The sequence below is a fragment of the Priapulus caudatus genome, unplaced genomic scaffold (assembly GCF_000485595.1).
Source record: "Priapulus caudatus unplaced genomic scaffold, Priapulus_caudatus-5.0.1 Scaffold0, whole genome shotgun sequence".
NCBI classification, from domain to species: domain Eukaryota; kingdom Metazoa; phylum Priapulida; class Priapulimorpha; order Priapulimorphida; family Priapulidae; genus Priapulus; species Priapulus caudatus.
In genome coordinates this window covers 568,106-582,355 of record NW_014577061.1, presented here as the reverse complement: position 1 = coordinate 582,355, position 14,250 = coordinate 568,106, and positions in this window count along the sequence as shown.

Below are 14,250 nucleotides of genomic sequence, written 5' to 3'. Positions count from 1 at the left end.
TGTTGATTGTTATGTTGATATAAGTATATGCCTTGTAAGTAGGATCAAAAACAAAAGATTGTAATCAAAAACAAGGGATTTTAGGTTGAAGTAGATAAGAACAACCATTTGTCTCTGACGCCACCTTTATTCTAGGCATTGGACGTGGGACAATGCTGACAACTGAAACATAAAAATGACGGATGATTAGACAACTGAAACTAATTATAATCAACCTACTCTATCTCCCCCAAGTCTTTGGGTTACTAACGAAGACAAAAAAGGTCCTTCTGAATCAGTTCCTGATTTCATGTTATAAGTCTGCTCCTCGCAGTCACTACGCATACGAAATTATTTTGAATGTCTCTCTTTAATAATTATAGGGTGTCCTAGCTGCATGACGGAGTTAACACTAACATAATTTAAATCTGCCATTAGGAGTTGATATGCGGCCACACACGAAATATGCAGTTGTGGGCCTCTACACTCTTTATTAATAATTGAAAGGGGTTTTTGTCCACTAATGTAATATACAATATATTATTATACCAACCAATACCTACCAATCGCTTTAATAACGATGAGGAGCTGCATGAGTAGGGCATAAAATCGCGGGAGATCATGATTGTGATGTTCGCGCATGACCTATCATTATGTTGAAATAAGTGCAAAATATTCGTTGCCATGGCTTGACAAGAAAATTAAATCCCATTACCTCATGTATATGTTATAGGATATGTAACCGAACGTGTTCGTTCATGCGTGCCTGCGTGCGTACGTGTAAGTGGGTGTCCGTGCGCTAACCGTCCGACTGCGAGCGTGCGCGCGTTTGCGCGTGAGTGCGTACGCGTACGTGTATAGCTGCCGGTGTGTCTATTTTTGCATGCGGTGTCTCTTTATGGTTGCTGTGAGATGGCAACTGAAAATATAATTTCGGTATGAACGCGAATATTTTGGTTTACAATTTAAATATTTAAATACTGCCTGTAGGTACTACAGTGTTAAGTTTACTTCAAATTTCTATTTAGTTCTGCATTCAGAAAATATGCATGAAAATGGAAGCAATGGAAGTGTGTCTATGTGTGTTTGAATAGGTTAATTTCTGTGTCCATGTTTGTGTTGATCTTTGTGGATCTATGTTCTTGATAGATCTGTGGCTATCGAAAACGCGCGACGTTGTGGTTAAAAAGAGCGTGTTTAAAAAAGGTGCACCGCATCGTGGTTGAACAAGTTTGACGTCGTAGTTGAAAATGCGCGACATCGCGGTTAAAAACGTCATGAATGAAAAGGACGACGTCACGTCGTGGGTGAACATGCGCGACATCGCGGTTGAAAACGTGTGATATCATAATTAAAACAGAAGGACGTCGTGGTTGAGAAAGGATTTAAAACGCGCAACGCGACGGCAGTTATGGAACACAAATATGCGACGTCATGCTCGACGTTATATATATAGGTGACTATAGTCTGAACACGCCGTACGTTTACAGTACGGAGCATCATAGATGTGGAAACTATATATGCGTCTGTCCTATTGCACGCACGTGTGTAGGCCTATATCTGGATAGGTATCGGTGTTCATGTCAGAGGCGCATATATATATAGCTATAGTGATTTTGCCCGGGTGGGGGTGGGGGGAGGCAAACCCATGCATGCACGGTTTAATCACAGGTTTAATTGTGTTCTGGGCGTTTGGGCAGTTCTCCATTGCTAATTGACAATATAACATAGTATCTAAATTTATCTTGGAGGACTATAAAAAATGATTAACAATAGTTATATATAGGCTCTCCATCTCTATAAGAAGCACCCCCCCCCCCAGACTAACGGATACACGTATCCGTTAGTTTGTGCCCCCCCCCCCATATGGGCAACCCCCCTCCGCCGTTGCCCCTGCTAGCTTCGGCCGTGCCATAAAAATCGGAGTTGCATAAAAAATACTCCCCGACATTTATCCCCCCATGCCGATTTACACCCCCTGGACAATTACGCCGCTGACAACACCCCCCGGACAATTACCCCCCCGACATTTACCGCCGCCCGGACAATCATCCACGGGACATTTACCCGCCGGACAATTTACCCACCCCGACAATCGCTCCCCCTTCCCGGACAATTACCCCCACCCCCGGACATTTAACCCCGACATTTAGAGGAGGAGTTATGAGGACGACGGAGAAGGTAAGTTGGATGAGGGAGGAATAGGAAGGGGAAGAGGAGAGTATCTGAGGTGAGGTGTCGTTGAGGGAGGAGGAAGAGAGGAGTGGAGAATTTGGTGAGGAGGAGGAAGTAAGCGTCCTCGACTCACCTGCCTCGCCTCCCTCACACCTCTTCTCCTCCTCCTCTCTCCCCCTTCTCCCTTCCCGTCCCTTCCACCACCTTCGTCCTAACTTCTCCCCTCCTCCTCATCCACCTCCTCTCTCTTCCTCCTCCACCTCCTCTCTCCCCTCCTCCTCCTCCACCACCTTCTCGCCCTCCTCCCCACCACCATGGCCCTCCGCTACCTCCTCCCTTCTCTACCTCCTGCCTCTCCCTTACCTATCTCCACTCTCACCCCTCCTTCTCCACAACCTCTAAACCCACGTCCCCTCCTCCTCCACCTCCTTCTCCTCCTCCCCCCTCCTCCCCTCCTTCCGCCTCCTCCTTCCACCTTCCTTATCCTCTTCCTGGCTCCTCTCGCTCCTCCTCAATCCACCTCCTCGTCCTGCCTCCTCCTCGCACCTCTCCCCCTCCCCCCCTCTCTACCTCCCCCCTCCTCCTCCCCACTCACCATTCTCCCCACGCTCGCCCCTCCTCCTCCTCCTTCCTCCCCTACTCCTCTCCTCCTCCTCCTCTACCTCCTCTCCTCCTCCTCCTTCGCACCTCCTCTCCTCCACCACTTTCTCACCCCTCCTCGCTCCACCACCTGGCCCTACCCCTACCATCCTCCCTTCTCTACCTCCTCCTCTCTCCTCTGCACCTTCTCCTCTTCCCCTCCCTCTCCATCCCCTTCTACGCCCCACGTTCTCCCTCCCGCTCCACCACCTCTCCTCTCCTCCTACCTCGCCTCCCTCACCTCCCTCCTCCTCCCCTCCCCCTCCTTTCGCCTTCCTCCTCCACCCAATCTCCTCTTCCTCCTCCAACCTTCTCACCCCTCTCTCCACCTCCTCGCTCCTCCTCTTCCCCACCACTTTTCCCACGCCTCCCTCCCCTCATCACTTCCCTCTCCTCTTCTCCTCGCTCCAACCTCCTCTCCTCCTCCTCCTCCACCTTCTCCTCCTCCCTCCTCCTCCACCAACCGTCTTCCGCTCTCCTCGACCGTCCTCCCTTTTACACTGTTCTCAACCAATGAAATAATAAAACATCAGTGAGTAATTGTCCCGGGGTAATTGTCTGTGGGGGTTAAATGTCCGTGGTAATTGTCTGGGGGGGGGGGTAAATGTCCGGGGTTAAAATTGTCGGGGGGGGGTAAATGTCGGCGGGGGGGTAATTGTCTGGGGGTAAAATGTCCGGGGGGTAAAAAAAATGATAAACATAAATAAAATAAAAAAAGTCAATAATAATAAAATAAAGCCAATAAAGTAAAAGAATGAGGAAAAAAAAGATAAAAGAAAATACTAAAGATAAAAACGAAAAGACAAGGAAACGAAGAGGCTAAAAAGAAAATTATAAAAAAAAACAATAAATAATAATAAAAAATAAAAAAAAAAGAAAAAAAAAAATAAAAAAAACAAAAAAAAATAACAAAGAAAAATTAAAAATACAAAAGAACAAAAAAAATGCATCAACAAGAAAAAAGAATGACAAAAGAAGTATTAAAAAAAAAATGAAAAAAAATATAAAAAAATGAAATTAAAGAAGAAAATAAAAAAAAATAAAAAATAAAATAAAAATAAAAAAAAAAAATTATTTAAAAAAAAAAAAAAATTAAAAAAAAAAAATAAGAAACAGAATAATTGTTATGGGTAAAGGGGCACGTGCCCGGGCGCCATGTTCAGGGGCGGCCAAAAAGGCAAAGAAGAAAAAAACAATCTGCCTACTAAAATGATATCTGAAATAATTCAATCCTTTATTTGACAAGTTGATTACCCAGGGGCGTGTACAGGGGTGTCCAGGGGCCGGACCCCCCCCCCCCTGCTCGCGCAGAAAACATCTAAAGGGTCTAATTTCAAAAATGTTCAGACCCCCTTCGCGGTCACAACTTTGGTTACGGTTAGACCTCCTCTGGTACAAATCCTGTACACGCCCTGTACCTGGACCTGGGATAGTAGCTGTAGTTTAGAAGAATTGGCATCCTAATCGGAGGAACAACCAATAACTCAACATTGCATTTTTTTCTTAATTTTTTTCATTGGCGTCAGAAGTTGGAAGGGGCGCAATTTTAGCACTTGCCCCTTGCGCTGTTTTTCCTAGATACGCCTCTGAGGCTACGGTCCTGTATATCAGGGGTTAATAATAACAAATTTGTATATTAATTTGTCATTATATTTAATATGTTCCTGATTTGTCCTGTATATTATAATTTAATTTGTCCTGAATTTTATATATAGCTTATACTATATATATAGGAGCACCAAACCAAACTGTACGCAGAGCACGTAGGTGCTCCATAGATACGGTGCTCTACTGTGCATGCACTACACGCTCCTTTGCCATTGGATAATCGCCCACCGTAGCGAATCTCGGCGCAAAAGCAAGTGAGCAGCCATTCCAATGAAAATGGAGGTTACAAGAAAGCGCTTGTATATTTCATGTGAAGATACTGATCAAAGTATGCCCTTTTAGGTAAGTTACATGTTCGATGACTAACTTAAAGATAATATTTATTATGTTCAGCGTATTTATATCACAACCGTGTTGTGCTGATATTGTGCTGTAGCCTGCATTTATTGCCGAACAAATGCTCGCTAACAGCTTTTGCCCCACCCGAAGCTCGCCGCCCTAGGTAGAAACCAGATGCGATAAATAATTGCTTGACCATAATTATAGTTACGACATGTAGGCCCTAGTTGTAGCTTACAGTTACAAGAGCGTTCCAATACATTTATAGCACTAGTTCATCTAGAAATGTCAGTCGTCTGTAGAAATTAATAATACAGCTACTAAACAAAACTGCTTGAACCAAGGAATTGACAATTGCTGGATAAGTGTATTTATATTTATTTTATTTGTGTTTATTTCTTTAGGTTATTACCGCTCATACTCATAGGGTCTATGTCCCCCAGGGTACTGCCGGAACGTACCCTGGGTACGGTCAGGTATACCGGAACGTACCCTGGTAACTATCTGATATGGTTAGGGTTAGGGTTAGGGAGTAGGCGTAGGCGACTCCCTAGACTCGTTAGTGGAGTAGGCGAGGTACGGTCCGGCATATTAGATAGTACCAGGGCACGTTCCGGTATACCGGACCGTACCCAGGGTACGTTCCGGCAGTACCCTGGGGGACATAGACCCTCTCACCCATACATACTGTTACAATTATTTACAATATACAAGAATTAATTTAAAGAACTACCAAGGATATATTTACAAAATGTATTGCAAGCACGCTTATTAGCGCGGTACAAATGCGGTATACGCTTATTACTATTAGCAGTTACAAGCTTACAGCTTACGTACATCACTCTTAAAATCGCAACACTAGCTCTAGAACTATAGCCCTTCACTCCACAACTCAGCTATCACAACACTAACAGCAGCACTTTGAACATTCAAAATAAACAAGTTTGCAATTTTTAAAAGTGTAAATAATTTTTTACATAATTTATACATTTGATTATATTTACAATTTGAGCCACTAGTAAAATTCGAACTCCTCCGCTTCCAACGTTTCCAACTTTCTCATTAAACATTTTTTACCATTATAGTCATTACTTGAATTTTGTTTGAACAGATAAGACGTACGTGGCAGTTTATTTACATTTTGCCAACTATATTCATCAGTTCCCAAAGCTTGTTTGTGCTAAACGTGGAACTTTTGCGACATTTTTTTTATGTGGAAATCAGGAAATTGTAGTGTGCATACAAACATTTATGACAATTTTGTATATATGAGAATGCCATTAATCATTAATGTCATCTCTTCATGATATCATTCAACACACTATCACCCTTGCACCTACACAGTTGAGTGTCTGTGGTTAAGATTTTGTTCTATGTTCTAATCAATTGTTTTGTTTCCAAATGAACATATACAACACATATAAAAAGCTTAGATAGTCCTTTGAACTGCAGCACAGTGTTAGAAACAATTACTCTGCGGCTAATCCCATACACCTCTTCTGTACAGACGCAGATCGTATGTGATCGACTGCCACAAAATGAGCGCCACCACCGTCATTCCCCCGCAGAGGGCGCTCATCTTCGACAAGCGAACGTGCCGCCTCTGCTGCAGCCTGAGCGACCACGGCAACCTGCTGTTCTCGCAGACGGGCATGAGCAAGAACCTCGTCGACAACATACGCAAGTACTGCCAGATCGACGTCACGTACGACGACGGCATGCCGCAGCGCATCTGCCGTTCGTGCGAGAACAAGCTGCGCGCCACCGTCGACTTCGTCGAGCTGTGCTGCGTCGCCGACCAGAAGCTGCGCGAGCAATACGCCGAGTTCATGCAGCGCATGGGCCCCGACTTGTCGCCGACGAAAATCTACAACATGCCGAAGTTGGTGGTGACACCGCCTGTGGGTAAACTCGGCGGGCCGATGGACGCAATGACAATGTCTACGGTCGAGGCACTGGGACGAGACATGGCGGCCAAAACGATATTGGGAGGGCATGGTTTATCGTTACTCAAGGTATTCTCACGATTAATCAAGTATTATCAAGGATAGAATTTAACTTTTGAAAGCACTTGAAATTTTTTGCGAGTGGGTCAAATTTCAACTCACAAAATCCGAAACACTCGCATTTTTAATATAATTATTTTTATAGTGTATAATATGCTTTAATTAACACTTTAATTAAAAATGTTATCTTTTTAGTTACTTTTTAAATGTTATATAATGTTGAGACGAGTTTATTAAACCAGGCTACAAAGCGTGAAGATAGAATACTCTCGGTAGCGGCCGATCGCGCGAGGTTTATAATCCTTACTCAGTTTGTAGACAGTACGTGTTTATAATTTTGCAGAAATTAGTTGGTCTAGTTCCGTTATGACTTATGTTGACAACTTGTTACTTTTAAAATACCTGGATATGGGATGTTGGATTTTGATAGTCATCACAACAGATTATATGTCACTCGCACAAAAATGCAAGTGCTTATATTTTCTACTCGCAATTTCGGAAATCCACTCGCATTTTGCGAGTGTGCGAACGTTAATTTCGAACCCTGATTATGCGCTGTAACTGTAATTATATCAGGAGTGTGTGAATGAGAGAGACTTCTATATTAATTAACTCGCTCCTGATTATTTACTTGAAAGTAGAAATTGTTGGGTTTCAAACCGTTTGTTAGTCTTTAATATATATATATTTGGAGTATGTGCCTCATGAATTTGAGTGTTTCCAGAGAGCTTGATATATCGTGCAGACAGAGTGTTATCAGTTGTGTTTAGCTGCATGTGTAACCCCCACAGTTCTATTCTTTTCTGTAAAAGTCCTTACAATGCCACTTCCAAGCAGTGAATTCTGGATTTTCTAATGCTAACATATTATAAAAATAATTCCAGTTTAGCGGAGTAGGCAATGGAGACAAACCGGCCGACCTCGTCTCCAGCAGCTTTGCTGAAGTTGTTACTATGTACAAGTGCAAATTTTGCAAGTAAGTGTATGTGTAGTACGAGCAGCAAGATGTTCAATGTCCTTATCATCAGTGACTGCATTTGCAGATCGTATGCCGATAATTGTCATAGAATAATGTATATTCAGCATATCGAAATGAGTAAAATAATGTTATGACCAGTGTGACATAATATGGTTTGGAATCATTGCTTGCCTATCATGCTGCCTGCTTTAAAGTTGCTAGTTGTTGCAACAAAATGCATAAATACACCCATATTACTACTGTGAGGATACTTGCAGTATGAAAGCATCACAGAATGTTCTCATTGAGCCAGAAATGTGCTCCGAGGTAGAGCATTTTGAAAAGTTTATCGAAAAAAGTTTTTCCTGGAAAGAAAACACTATATTTGTTTGCTGATTACATATATGTATTGTAGATAACATATGATCTTTAAAAGCAAATTTCACAATTTTGTACTGAACAAACATCGAACTTGTTTTATCATAGCAAATAATTGTTAGTGAAAATTGCGATCGCTCGGCTGTGTCCCAAATGTGTAAACACTAAACATTCGAAAGTACTAATTTCGCAAGACTGTTTAGATTTCCTGAAGAAATGTTATGAAAGTAGCAATACACATAAGTTGTAGTGAATTTTTACAAACATACGAGCTCACAGTAGGTAGATCTATGCATTATTGCTGCAAGAACAGGCAACTTTAACGGGTCTGTTTCTTGTTCTGTAGGTTCAGCAGTAGCTGGGCATCGGGAGTGGCCAGTCATGTGCAGAGCATTCACAAGGACAAGGTCTCCTATTCGGACAAGCGTACCCTTACACAGCTGAGTACACGAGGTATATCCATACTATCAAGCTTTGTTAAAAACCAGTGAAAAAAATACACGGGGGCTCGGGGCGATTTAGCCCCCGAAATGCCAAAAAGAGCCCCGGAAATGCCAAAAAGACCCCCCCGTAAATTTGCATAGAGTTCAATGCAAACCAAATTTTAGAGTGCTATTTTGATGCACGCGAGCTTGAAAAGTAGCCCCCGAAAAATAAATTTTAAATTTTTCCCTGTTAAAAACATGTCATTGTATGTTCGAGGAAATAGTGGCATTGCTTGCACAGTTACTGGAAATGTTTTCACTACCTAGTACATTTATATTTATCAAGAAAAATGTATGGTGTAATCTCTGGTGAAAAGGGGAAATTCATGCAATGTGTTCACTAAATGGTGCCCTACTTAAAATTTGAAAATAGTAATGTGAACGGTTCCAACATCAATGTGCGTAGTATTACGTTCCACTTTTCATTCTCTAGAGGGTAGAAATAACCTGGAGGTATCAAAAGTCTACAAGTTGAACGAAATAAACATGGATGATATGCCAACGTATTCTAGCAGGACTGCGGATGAGGAGACTGCGGTCGTGGGGGAGAATGAAGAAGACATAGCGATGCATGTGGGTAAACTGCACGTAAGTGTGAAACTATTGTGAATGGATGCTATCAAGATTGGGTGCAAATGGGTTGGGTGTGAACAAAATGCTGTGTACTGTAGGTAAGTGAGGTAACGTCATTAAAAGAAGAGGTGTCACGTTTTTCTTGTAACTAAGTACATAGGTGGCACTGGCTATACAGATAGTGGAATGGCACTGATCTAAGAATAAATCTCAGGAGCTATTTTGTCTTCGTGAAATTGTGTATATCATTGTGTTGGATCGAAAAATTAAGATTTAATCACCGTTTTTTCAGGTTGACCAGGAAAACCAGGCTATTCCAGAACTGCACAGCAAGTTGTCTCAAGAACTTGTGGCCGAGAGCCACCTGAAGGAAGAAGGTGGCTCAGATGAGGATGATGAGAGGGAAGACACAGGCAAGGAGAATGATGATGGAATGGAAGATGTAGATGAAGAGGAGGATGAGGACGATGAAGAGGAAGAGGAGGAGCAAGATGGTGACCCGATTGGGGTTATAAATGCATCACAATCAGCAGAGGAGGAATTCATTTCTCGAGTGGACTGTGGAGATGGAGTATCATCCAACAGACTGTACCTATGTAATCAATGCAACACTGGTTTTCCTAATAGGGAATTATACAAGAATCACATGGTAGGACATTTGCTAGTACATATGGTACTCGATCTCTTTCTCTCTTCCTCCTTCACTCCCCCACGCTATCTTTCTCTCCCTCCCTGCCCCCTCCCTCTCTTCATACCTCCCTCCTTTCCTCCCCATATCCCTCTGTCCCCATCTCTCTCTCTCTTGCTCTCTCTCTCTCTCTCTCTCTCTTCTCTCTATCTCTCTCAGTCTCTCCTCTCTCTCTCTCTCTTCTCGTCTCTCTCTCTCTCTCTCTCTCTCTCTCTCTCTCTCTCTCTCTCTCTCTCTCCTCTCTCTCTCTACTCTCTCTCTCTCTCTCTCTCTCTCTCTCTCTCTCTCTCTCTCTCTCTCTCTCTCTCTCTCTCTCTCTCTCTCTCTCGCTCTCGCTCTCGCTCTCGCTCTCGCTCTCGCTCTCGCTCTCTCTCTCTCTCTCTCTCTCTATATATAATATATATATATATGTTGAACATAATATTGATGGAAATATAATCACGAAAGCAATTGGATGAGATACTCAGCCCCATTTTTGTCTCGAAGATAGCAGAACTGATGACCATGTGATCCATTCCCTTTCTAGCTCGCAGAGCACCAGGTCGAGATCAACATGCAGAACATCGAACCATTGAAGCCAAAAACGAAGAAGAAGAAGAAGCGAGCAAAGCAGGCCGAGAAGAAGGACAAGAAGTACAAGAAGAAGCCGCGGAAGCACAAGCTCGGAGGAGGAGGCGGCGGTGGAGGAGGCACGCTCGAGCGAGAGCGGCAGAAGGAGAAGCAGAAGCTGATGTTTCCCTACCGCTGCGACCGCAAGATGTGCCCGGGCCGCTTCAAGTACGAGGCGCAGCTCGACTACCACCGCAAGTGTCACAACGTCGACGCCATCTCGAAGGACAAGTACGTGTGCCCCGAGTGCGGCTTCAAGACGCACCTGTGGTCGAAGTTCAAGAGCCACATGTGGGGCAAGCACCGCATCAACCAGGGCTGCCATGAGTGCCCGATCTGCGGACAGATGGTCGGCGGGCTGTGGAAGCTCAAGGAGCACATGTGCACACACACGGCCGACCGGCCCGTCACGTGCCCCGTCTGCGGCAAGAGCTTCAAGAACGACCACCAGATGACGAACCACCGGAAGCTGATGCACGAGGGCGGCAAGAAGAAGAAGTCGAGCTACATCGAGTGCACGTGCGACATCTGCGGCAAGAAGCTGTGCGGCAAGCGGACGCTGGAAGTGCACAAGGCGACGATTCACGAGGGCATCAAGCCGTATAAGTGCCGCTGGTGCGACTACACTGCAGGCAGGCAGACGTACCTGGAGATTCACGAGAGAACGCACACAGGTATGACTAGCACCTGCTTACATAGTTGGCAGAAAGTGTATGTCATGAACTTATGTTTCTCATACGCAGTAAGTATAGGTCCGGCTTATGAGAAAAACTTAATGCTAAGACTACTGTTATGGCCAATTTTGTTTCTGACAATGGGCCATAACAAACTGGTCTATCGATCTATCACCCAGGGATAGATCGATAGCATGGATAGAGCAGTTTTTAGAAACCATGTTGTATATTTTATCTATCTTTCTGGATTGTGAAAATGTATTTAGAAAAATCCATCAGACAGAGCAATTTTATTGTTTTTACCTTTCGAGTCCATATTTATTGAGTTATACGTAGTGAATCGTAACCTAACTAAAGCTGGTAATTTTTTAATTATTCCATTAAGATTTAGCCTGTTTAGCCTGTCATAATCACCTTCTACTCATATAATATACAGAAGTCTATCTTTGAACTAGTCCAGCATATGTTGATTTTACTGAAATATCAGTTGGTGAAATGTTACTGTAAACCATGTGAGTATTGTAATTAACAAACCAAGTTTCCTGTATTTAATTACAAGCTATTAATAATGAATTCTTGTCAGTTTCCCTAGTGCAAACCAAGTATTAAATCGCTTCAACTGGATATACGACTTTGCATGTTAATATCCAGTTTGAACATGTTTTTGTTCCTAACTACAAGAACAAAATTTTAAAAGCAGGGTATATTTTCTTGGCTGAAGGTCTAATGCAATGGCACCTTTTAATAGTTTCCTGTAAAACAATCGGCGTTTTGCTTTTCTGTCACTGCCCTCAATGAAACGTGACAAAATTCCAAATCTCTCTCCCCCCTCTCTCTTCTCTCTCTCTCTCTCTCTCTCCCTCTCCCTCTCTCCCTCTCTTTATATCTCTCCCCCTCTCTCTCTCTCTCTCTTTCTGTAACACATGCCCCCACTGTAATGACGGAGACTGACGTGAATTGTCGTTTGCAGGAGAGAAGCCATACGCGTGCAGGCACTGCGAGTTCCGCACCCATGATCCGAATACCCTGAGACAGCACATTCCCCGCCACACCGGCCAGAAACAGTACAGCTGTAAAGATTGCGAGTTTAAATGCATCCAGGCCAGTCAGTTCAAAGATCACTTGCGGAAGAAGCACCCTGGTAAGAGAGTCATCGTTGTGGTGTGGTGGTTTGGTGTCAGTTCAGCTATCACTTCTTCACACAGGTCTCTCTTGTGCTGCCGCAGTGCACCCGCAAACACATACACACCACTATCCATGTCACGGGCGACACCCGCGTGAAAGCGAGACAGATCGAGGAAATGCTTTGGAAGGTGTTTATCTCACGGTTAGGACTTGCGTAGGTGGTGATCAGCAGTCGATGGTTGGCAAAACTTGTGTACGCGTATGTCTAACGCGCGAGGGTGATTGTTGAACTGACTGAACGTAACACACTGCTGGCGATCTGCCCCAGGGTGCCTTTCGGCGCTGCTTTTTGAACTGACTGGTGTCCTTCCTTGCCTCCCTCCATCCTACACTTACTCATCACATGCCTTCGTAATGCCCTCGAATTGACTTTTCTGTGCCACTTCTATTCAGAGTCTGAGGAGGCAGTCAGTTCAACAGACGGTTTGGCTATATAAGCGAGGTGCCAGCAAAGCAAAACTTAGGGGAAAAGCTTTTCAACGACTTACGAGTTTGTTGATTACAGGCGAGAAGCCATTTATATGCAAGTTTTGCCAGTTTCGAACTGCAGACCACAACACACTACGCCGGCATGTCCGGCGGCACCTCGGGACCAAACCGTACCAGTGCGATCGCTGTGATTATTCGTGCATCGATTCTAACCAGTTCAAGAAACACATTCGGACAAGACATCCGGGTACGACTTTAGACTCTGCATGCAGCATTCGGCGAAGACTTCTCGTCTCGCCACCTGCCTGATACGGTGTCTATCTGGTCCAGCCCGACAGGTTTTTGCCTTCACTTAATCCCTGCACCCACTGTAAAAAAATGAAATACGAAATTTCAAAAGGAAGATGCACCACAAGACTAGATGGATCCAATATGGGTTGTCTAGCAAAGGGATGCTGAAATCGTGACTCACAATGCGCGATTAAACTTTCACTTTGAGATTGCGGACTATAAATAATCTTACATGATAATAAACTAGCGATTAATAAGGTACAACGAATTGACAACCTTTTTTTATCCTGTGTTATATATTTTTGCATGGGCAAGCAAATTACGTTGTGAGCACACTTTGCACTTGTGTGCTGCTGTACACATGTCCGAAGATGTATAAGGATGAGCGGTTTTGCACATGCAAGCTTATTTGCTGGGAAGAGGCAGGTTGTTGCCTTCATTTACAACAGTATTTTACACATGACTTTACGTTGGTTCAATTTGGCAATAGTAGCAAAAGTAGCGATATCAATGTACGTAGAAGTTCTTACTGTGGTATGGTACATTACAGTGGCGTATCCAGAAATGGATGAACAGGGGGCGAAATGTACCTGGGCTGCCTAAGGCAACCCCACATGCTGTGGGCATGCCAGTGCTAGGGAGGTCTGGGGGCATGCCCCCCCAGGAAATTTTGAAATATTTAAGCCATTTTCCTGCAATCTGAGGTATACTGTGGGCCATATGCTGATGTCTGATGACACTATTTCAACCCTAGACTCAACCCTAGTTACAATTTAAGATTTAAAACACTTCATTTTTTTTCTGGTCCTGCAAACGGGGGGGGTGGCGTACGCCGGTTTTCGCCCTTTGCTGGATACGCCACTGCATTACATGCACATCTCAGCTCTCATGTAGCATTTCATATCAGTCATTAAATTAATGTTGCAGGTTGTATGATTTTTTTCATATTAGCCTTTGATATTGATTATAGAATTATATGATTAAACTATGTTACAGAAGGACCTAGTTCATACATGCAATGGCAATGCGAGGATAGGTTATTGTTTAACTGTAATCTTAAGCGAATCCTAATCCTTTTTTAATTATTTACCACGTATTGTGGTAAATTTGCCATTGTTGTTTATTTGTTCTATTTTGCAAAGGTAGCAAGTGCCAGCAGGAACCCCAACATAAACCGCATTGTATTTAAGCCCATTTTTAGTTTCACAGTTGTATTGAGCAAGCAATGCATTTT